General features: G+C 37.3%; 1 long non-coding RNA gene across 1 annotated transcript; it reads left to right on the plus strand.

The window, feature by feature from the left end:
* The first annotated feature begins 1193 nt into the window (after positions 1–1193).
* LOC132518143 (uncharacterized) lies at positions 1194–7628 on the plus strand. Its single transcript, XR_009539868.1, has 4 exons — positions 1194–1269; positions 3192–3271; positions 4307–4386; positions 6898–7628. It is a non-coding gene; the product is annotated as an uncharacterized LOC132518143 (long non-coding RNA).
* The last annotated feature ends 782 nt before the right edge of the window (positions 7629–8410 follow it).

The raw sequence follows: 8410 nt of genomic DNA on the forward strand, positions 1-8410 counted from the left end.
CCGCGGAGCGGCTGGGCCCGTGAGCCATGGCCGCTGAGCCTGTGCGTCCGGAGCCTGTGCTCTGCAACGGGAGAGGCCACGACAGTGAGAGGCCCGCATACCGCAAAAAAAAAAAAAAAAAAAAAAAAAAAAAAGTATAAGATTCTCTATTCTACTAATAAGAATCATTTCCATGACATTAAGTTATTTCTATCTGCCCATCACCTACATCTGAAAAAATGGACTTTCCCATGGTATCTGCAGAATTTAAAAGCTAAGTGAAAAGCAAAACGGGGTTAGTAAAGGGTGGCAAAACTAATGAAGACAATGTGCAATGACTTTCTATATGAGGCAGAAACATGCACAACGCATAGAGAGAAAGAAACTAAAAATATCTGATGTTGTTATAAAGGAAAGCAGAGCCAAAAGCAATTTGTCTGTGCTTCTTTCCCATCTGTGTGGCTCCTTCAGTTAAACAGCCAATGTAGTCAAATCTGATTTGCTTTCCTGTTACAAAAGTTGTGGCTTAACTGGAGCTGTGCTGGAATGTCTAGATAAAGACATCTTTACATAAATACTGTATACACATCTATGTTTTACGCATATGCTTTCTACATGTGATTTTTGTACACACACCCTGTCTTCTCATCTTCAGGTAATATATTAGCCAATGAAAAACATTTAAAGGGAAGCCTTTCTTCCAAGGCTGTGAGAACTGTTCTTTCTCCTAAACTTGACTGTAACATTAGAAAAGCTACAGAGATAGTTATAACCCTGTTCTCAAAACAGAAAAGAAAGTGGTTGTCTCCTGTATAGTCAGGACTGGAAGAAATAAACTGAAAACTTTAAAAATATCCCTAGGCAGGTAGGAGGTATGTGTACTGCAGTCCTTGTCCATCAGACTGGGGACTAAAAGGCTAAGTGGTTTGCCTCTTATTAAGTGCTTCCCATGAGGAGTCAAACATGACATCCAGCTAGCCTTTCCTTCAGACTAGTGCTCTAACCAGCTGACCACTCTAGCTATAAACATTTGCCCTGGCTGTATTTTCCCACTCCTGGATGATTGTCTGCCTGGCAACAAGATGACAGAAGCACTAAGCCAAAATATCCTTATGTGGGCATAGCTGCCTCTTCATGGCAGAGCCAATTTGGACCCCATCCATTGGCAGGGATGTCCCAGAAGCAGCCAATTTTAGTTCAGCCTCTTTAAAACTCTGGATTGTAAACAAACAGTAGGATTTTCCACGGTGGAAGGGAGAATAATGAGACGAAGGATGCAGAAGAGAGCGGGTAGGTGAGGCTAGCACCTAATTCACCAGAGAAATTAATGAGCTGAAAACCTTCAGGGACTCTACTATAAGCCCCCAGATCTCTTAATTTTTAAAGTCCATGAATTGCATGCAGCTCTTCCCACCTTTTCTTTCCTATACTTTAAAATTTCCATATCATTGCTTGTTTTTCTTTCCTTTCTTTTCTTAGTCTCTCTTGATATTTGAAATAGTAAGTCAAATTTGGACATATCTAGTAGGCGGTTGCTGGTTTAGTAGTGAGGGGTAGTTGTTCTAATTGCCTGGTTTGCATAGCATTCATATGATTTCATGGATTTCACAAACAAATATTTCTAGATTAAATGTTCTAAAAAAATCATAATTGATCAGATTCAAAATAATTTAAGGCAGATCCAGTCATATCACTTCCATGAGTCTACGCCTTCTAGAATCAAGCACAACTTTGATATGTATATGTCTTACATGTCATACTGCTCTGCAATGTGATCGAGTCTAAAGAGAAAGGCACTTAGAGTCGGACGGCCAAGTTAGGGTTAATAGGCACATTACCTATAAGCGTTCCGTTGGTACAAAGGCAATATACTTGGTTTCCTCTTAGTGAAATAGAAATAATAATAATTACTTTACAGGATTGGTGTAAAAATGAAACAACTGTCTGCGCCCAATGCAATAGCTATTATAGTTGTTAGTTATATTAACTTATTAGTATGCTGTTGATGAAAATGAATGTGAAATTACTGATGACCAGCTTGCAACAAGGATATGATAACAAAACATTTCAATTTGGTATCAGTGAGGTACCTGTGGTCAATAATGTCATCTTTTCTTAAAATTTAATGCATAGAACACTGTCAATTACAATGTAAAAAATACAGGTACCCGGTACCTTCCATTAACTGAGAAAATATAAAATGACGAAAAGTCACCATGAATTAAGGATCACTTTTAAATGCATTTGATTTTATTGATCACAGCAGCATTTAGAACAAAAACACAATTTTCATGTACAGTTTCATGTTAGAGATATTTATTCAGATTACCAAAAAAAAAAAAAAAACTTGGTGTACATATGGATTTGTGGGCCCCATCCAATAACTCCGTCACTCCTCATGGTCCCTTGGCATACAGGCTAGGAATCACCAGTGTTGGTTAAGGTCAAAATAGACAGGAGAGTCTTACACATACTAGCTTTGCTTGCCAAGTCGAAATGCTAACCTGCTCTTTCCCAGGATTTTAGAAAAGCATTTGAAGACATTTCACAAGATAAATGGAAATGGGATAAACACAAGGCCTTAAAAAAATATACTTCTGGTGCATTTATTAAGCGCTTGGATCTGATGCATGACACCTGCTTGAAATTCAAAGAATTATCACAGGCTTTGCCGAGGAAGAAAAGACAAGAATTATGACTGCACACAGGCTCATACTTCAGCAAGTCAATGTTTTTAAATCAATGAAAAACAATCCAGTGATTGTGTTTTCTTCAAAGAGAAAGCAATGTAAGATGACATACAGTATTTCAAGCTGTTCAAATTACTGATGGCAGAGTGACACGATATATATCCATTAAAACCAAATAGTTGCTTCAAAGTATGTTGGCCAACAGAGATAAATAGTGCCTCTCTGAAGCAAATACAAAATGATTTCTTTACTCAGAATTCTGGGCTCTATAATGCTTTCAACTGAAAGTACCTCTTGCTTATTTTGGGAATCTTTATTTTGCACCTTCATTCAGAATCTCTTGAGTTAGCCCACCAAACTCATTTTCTACATCAACAAAGAGGCATATGCATTAGGTATCAAAGCATGCATATTTCTGTAATAGGTTCTCTGGTGGTCTCATTCATATTGATAAATTGATCATATTGAATGAGTTAAACATGAATGAGTAAAATGTGTTAAATTCAAAGTCTACTCTCGCAGGAGTATTACATCATCAATAATACCTCCAGGCTGAAAATTAATGGGCCATGTTTAAGAGCACTGTTATTTGAGAGAAAGAGGTATGTGCAATTTATCTTTCTTGATTCTTCTTTCAACAGTATTTTCATTAATAAACTTAAAAAAATAACTTTGATATATAAAGTACTAAATCACCATCTATTTGTCCTCAAGGCCTTGCACCCACCTAATCAGTGAAAATAATCCTCTCTTCTTTATCTGTCTAGAAACTCCAAGGTAGCTAATGTGGGACCACAGAATATTGACCAATTAAGAGCATATACAAATTCTAGGTGTTCAAAACATAAATAAACTTCTTTCATACAAGTATTTTGTACAGTTGATGATTTTAAAATGACCTTAGTGCTATTCCAAGTTCTGTCCCTCCCAACTGTAATCTATGCCACTTCTCATAAGACATGGCCTAAAAAAGAGAAATACTGTAAGTTCCTCACAACTGGAAAAAATTACTCTTTATAATTCCTCCTACTATATCCCCCTTGAAAAATTGACCATCATAATAAATTCAGAATTCAGGGTTCTATTTTCATCAGAAACCTAGAAAAATGCAAGAGATACTCATGAATTATGCTTGATAAAGACACCAAATAGAGAAGTGTTTCTGGAAGCCCAGAATATAATATGACATTTTTAAATAAAAGTTTAAAAGTATATGTATAAAGTGGATAATTGCTGGTTCCTAGTCTTTATAAAGAAAACTATACAGGATAATGAAAGATGTGAAAATGACCAATGTTTGTATTGGAAAATGGTATAACTATCTCTATGTCCTAGTAGACAAATTGACCATTAGGAAGCAACATACTCTATGGCTAAAACAACACTGTGGTGTATTTAAAGGAATGTAAACTTTTTAGCAAAGGAATTGGTCAGAAAATAGCAATACTGTTTCTAATTCTTAAACTCTGCAATTTGAGATGATATTTTGGAGTCATGGCATAAAATATTAACCAAGAATGTTAAAATCTGGACAACAGAAAAAACAGATTTTAAATTCTAATCTCAAATTTAGTAATAATGCTGATGTACCTAAGTTGTTCTCTATGAACTGCCTGTTTTTTTCTTCATTTTCACAGTCCTGTGCTCATACTGATGTCCATTTATGCTCAAGATCATGGAGCTGGAAAGTACCTAAGCCAGGAGGATTTAGATTCAGGTAAGCCTAACCTCAAAATCTGTGACCCTAACTACTACAGCACATTGAACTATGAAATCTTGGTCTTACCTCTAGACCTGTTTCTCCCTAAGTCTTCTCTATAACAGTAAAGGAAGCATCACCCTTGAGTTAGTCAAGGCTTAACGCTAGGCATTACTCTTGACTCCTCTCTTTCATTCATACTCCACATTTAACACATCAGCCAGACCTGTCAACCTCCCTCTTAAAGAAATCTTTTTCTATGTTTCCACCTTCACCATCCTATGTGAGTCATCATCTTCTCTCACCCGAATACTCAACATCCCAACTGGTCTTCCTGCTTCCATTCCTGCTATCATACACAGAAAAGTTGGTAGGGTTTTAAAAATGTCAATCAGATCCAGCTCCAGATGCTTCCCTCAATGCTTAGAATAAAATCTTAAGTTTCTATACTAGCATACCAAAGCCCTGCATCAACTGATCCCTCCTTTTCTCCCCAGCCTCATCCTCTAGACTCCCTCAATCCAGTGAGAAACAGATATTAACATGCTAAGTTTATCCCTATCTGTAGAGTCCTTGCACTTGTTCCTACCTCTCCGTGGAATACTGCTCTCCTTCTTTGCCTATGGCTGGCTGTGTATTACATTCGGATCTCAATTTAGAGGTGACCTCCCCCCAAGAAATGCCTTTCCTGACCCAAATCCAAAGCAGCCAGCCAGTGACTCTCTATTCACCTCACCTTATTCTAATCTCTGCCCACATTTCTCACACTTGGCATTTTCTTGGTTTTATTGGTTCATTTATTGTTTTTCTCCCCTCAAAAGAATATAAGGTCTATAAGACATTGTCTAATTCACTGCTGGAGTCTCAGTGCCCCAGTCACTAGATGCCCAGTGAATATCTGTCAAATGAATCATGAGTGAAGAGGGCTGCTGCTTGCAATATGGAGTATTTTAACTTATCACCTGCACAGAATGATTCCAATGATGTCGACAGTGATCCTCCACCCTCCTCTCACTCTACTTTATCCAATTTATAGATACTGAAACCCTGTGATTAAAACCTCAATCTAAGAAAAAATGCTCTTTGTTAAAATTAAGACACCATCCCCCAATGGGTTACATTTTAATCTTTAGCAGTCATTTACACCTCAATGTGAGTAAATTTAACTAGTCATATATCTTAAAAAAGGGATGAGAAAAGAAAAAAAAAATGAAGGTACTAAATGACTGACAGTGAAGAAAAGGGGAACCAGAGGTTCAAGACACACTTATGATTTCAAAGACTGTCCCAGCTTCTGTCCTGAGCAGGAGCTTTGCCTAACAAGTGAGTTCTGATGCAGACTCAATGTTTCTTAGAAACAGTCTTCAATTACTGACAAAAGATGGCCATCTGTTCTGATGCTAAAGCCAGACAAAGGGTAAAGAATAAAATGCAGTACAGAGGGTTTAGATTAGATATGAGGAAGGATGCCTACACAGAAATGTGGGGAGTTATACAATGGAATAAGTTTCTGGAGAAAAATAGTTTTGAATTTTCTTAATATGGAACTCTTTAGAACTAATTCAGATTTGTATCAGAAAAGGATGTTTAAGAATTATTTCTGAAGTCAGGAAAGTGGACTTCATTTCTTTGTTCTTGTGAGTGATATCATTTGATATAGTGAATAAAGCTATTCAAAAGATCTTAAACAATTAGAAATTCAGGGTGAAGACTGCATAATGGCAGACATAATGTATGCACGACTGTCACTTCTTGCTGCAGCAGAATGGAGACCAAAACCAATCTGAGCACATTAGGGCTTTTTATTCAATTACTTGTATCAGAAGTCACTTCTTGTAAGTTGCCTGAGTGGTCGGCAAGGAGAGTGCCAGTAGAGGGCACAAAGTAAGAAGAGTATCCATGGTTTATCTTTTACTTTTCCAACTTTCTCCATACAGTATTTCTCCTTTCTTCAAATCTTCTTTCATTTGAGTATCTAACGAACCTTCAACCCACTGAAGTTTGTGTCTATGATGCAAAATTTTCTTCCTTTCTGCTAATTTCTACATGCACTCTTTATTCTCAATCCAAACGAAAGCTCCAAAGAATGGTTCCAAGTTCTCAAAGATCCCAAGAGCAAGGGTCTACTTATTTTGGTTCTGAAGCTCCAGAAATTTTGTTGTTCTTGTTGTTAATGGTATACTTTCTTTTCTAAAAGGATTTTAATATACTGATGTTAGCGTATTCCATCCCATCTACATGACTATTTTATGACTAGCTACTTAGGTTACATTTGATCACATTCTAAGTACCCAAAGGCCAAATGATGTCCAGCATTTTCTCTGAATCAAACTTTTACAGTAGTTGTCATCAAAAAGCTTGTAGATGTGGAAATATACTGATCAGAAAAAAAACTGCCCGACAGACAATGCAGGCTGGTCTGACTAAAGAACATCTCACAACAGTATATTATCAGCGCACATAACATAAATATGCTCTGGAGGATTTTTCATTTATTGTTCTTCTTATTGCATTTTACATTTTCTACAGATTCTTAAATTGATTGGCTCATGAAAATAACAGAGTAGCTTAAGTTAAGAATTCATTTAAGAGCTTCCCTGATGGTGCAGTGGTTAAGAATCCGCCTGCCAATGCAGGGGGCACGGGTTCGAGTCCTGGTGCGGGAAGATCCCACATGCCGTGGAGCAACTAAGCCCATGCACCACAACTACCAAGCCTGCGCTCTGGAGCCCGCGAGCCACAACTACTGAGCCCACATGCCACAACTACTGAAGCCCGCGTGCCTAGAGCCCGTGCTCCACAACAAGAGAGGCCACTGCAATGAGAAGCCCGTGCACCGCAACGAAGAGTAGCGCCCGCTCGCCACAACTAGAGAAAGCCTGCGTGCAGCAACGAAGACCCAACGCAGCCAAAAATAAATAAAAATAAATTTTAAAAAGTTCATTTAAAAAGGAGAAATAATTATAAAAATATGAACCAAATTATAGTCCTTTGTACTCAAAAGCATAAAAGTTATGTTGACAAGTAACACAGTAAACAAAGGGATACATTTGTTACTCTTAAATATAACATGAGAAATATAGTTTCAATAAAAATTCTTTCTCATTTTTAATGTATTTTACTTGAATTTTATTTTTTAATAGTTTTGTTTGGGCTTAATTTATTATCTTTAATTTCATAGTTGTATAAAATGTATACTTTGTTTTCTTCTGTACAATATTTAAGAAACTTTATATTGAATATAATTAAAGTCAACTATGACGGTCAAAGAGATATTTTTCTGTTTTGTTTGTCTCTGTTTTCTTTAAAAGGTGGTGGTAAATAATCTAAGATCACAAATTACTAGAATAACTGAGCCCTACATGTGTTAAAAGGCAAATGACTTGATTAAAATAACCTACACTAACTCCAGACAGTCACCATGATTTTTAAAGAAGTCCTGGTCTCGGGACAAATCTTCGCTTAGTGTTTTGTGCCTTCACAGGCATCCTATGTGCAACCAAACTCAGGGCTGTCACCAACTACTTCCCTGTACTCCCACACACATTAAAAGGATGTTGATAAATCACATCTACCTGTTATCACTGGAAGAACATTCAGGACCACTCTGCCACTAAACATGAGTTAGTGGTTGTCACTGATTAGTCAGTTTTTTAAGCACAAGATTTTGCAGACATATTTGTCCATTTGTGCCCAAGTTTTAAGCACCTAGACTTTTATGATACAAGAAATGTTATTACCTAAGAAGTTAGAAGACTGAGCTCTTAATATTAACAAGTTAATAGAAGAATTGATACGTATTCAAGCAAAAATCATAAAAAGCAGAGAAAGCAGAAATTAACGTAAGAAAAATAAAATGTGGAAAGAGTTCAGTGAAGTGTGACATGATTTGTGGCCTGTGTAAATGAGAATAAGAGATACTCCAGGGCTTTCCTGGTGGCGCAGTGGTTGAGAGTCCGCCTGCCGATGCAGGGGATACGGGTTCGTGCCCCGGTCCGGGAAGATCCCACATGCCGTGGAGCGGCTGGGCCCGTGAGCCATG

Source organism: Lagenorhynchus albirostris, chromosome 3 (assembly GCF_949774975.1).
Source record: "Lagenorhynchus albirostris chromosome 3, mLagAlb1.1, whole genome shotgun sequence".
NCBI lineage: Eukaryota > Metazoa > Chordata > Mammalia > Artiodactyla > Delphinidae > Lagenorhynchus > Lagenorhynchus albirostris.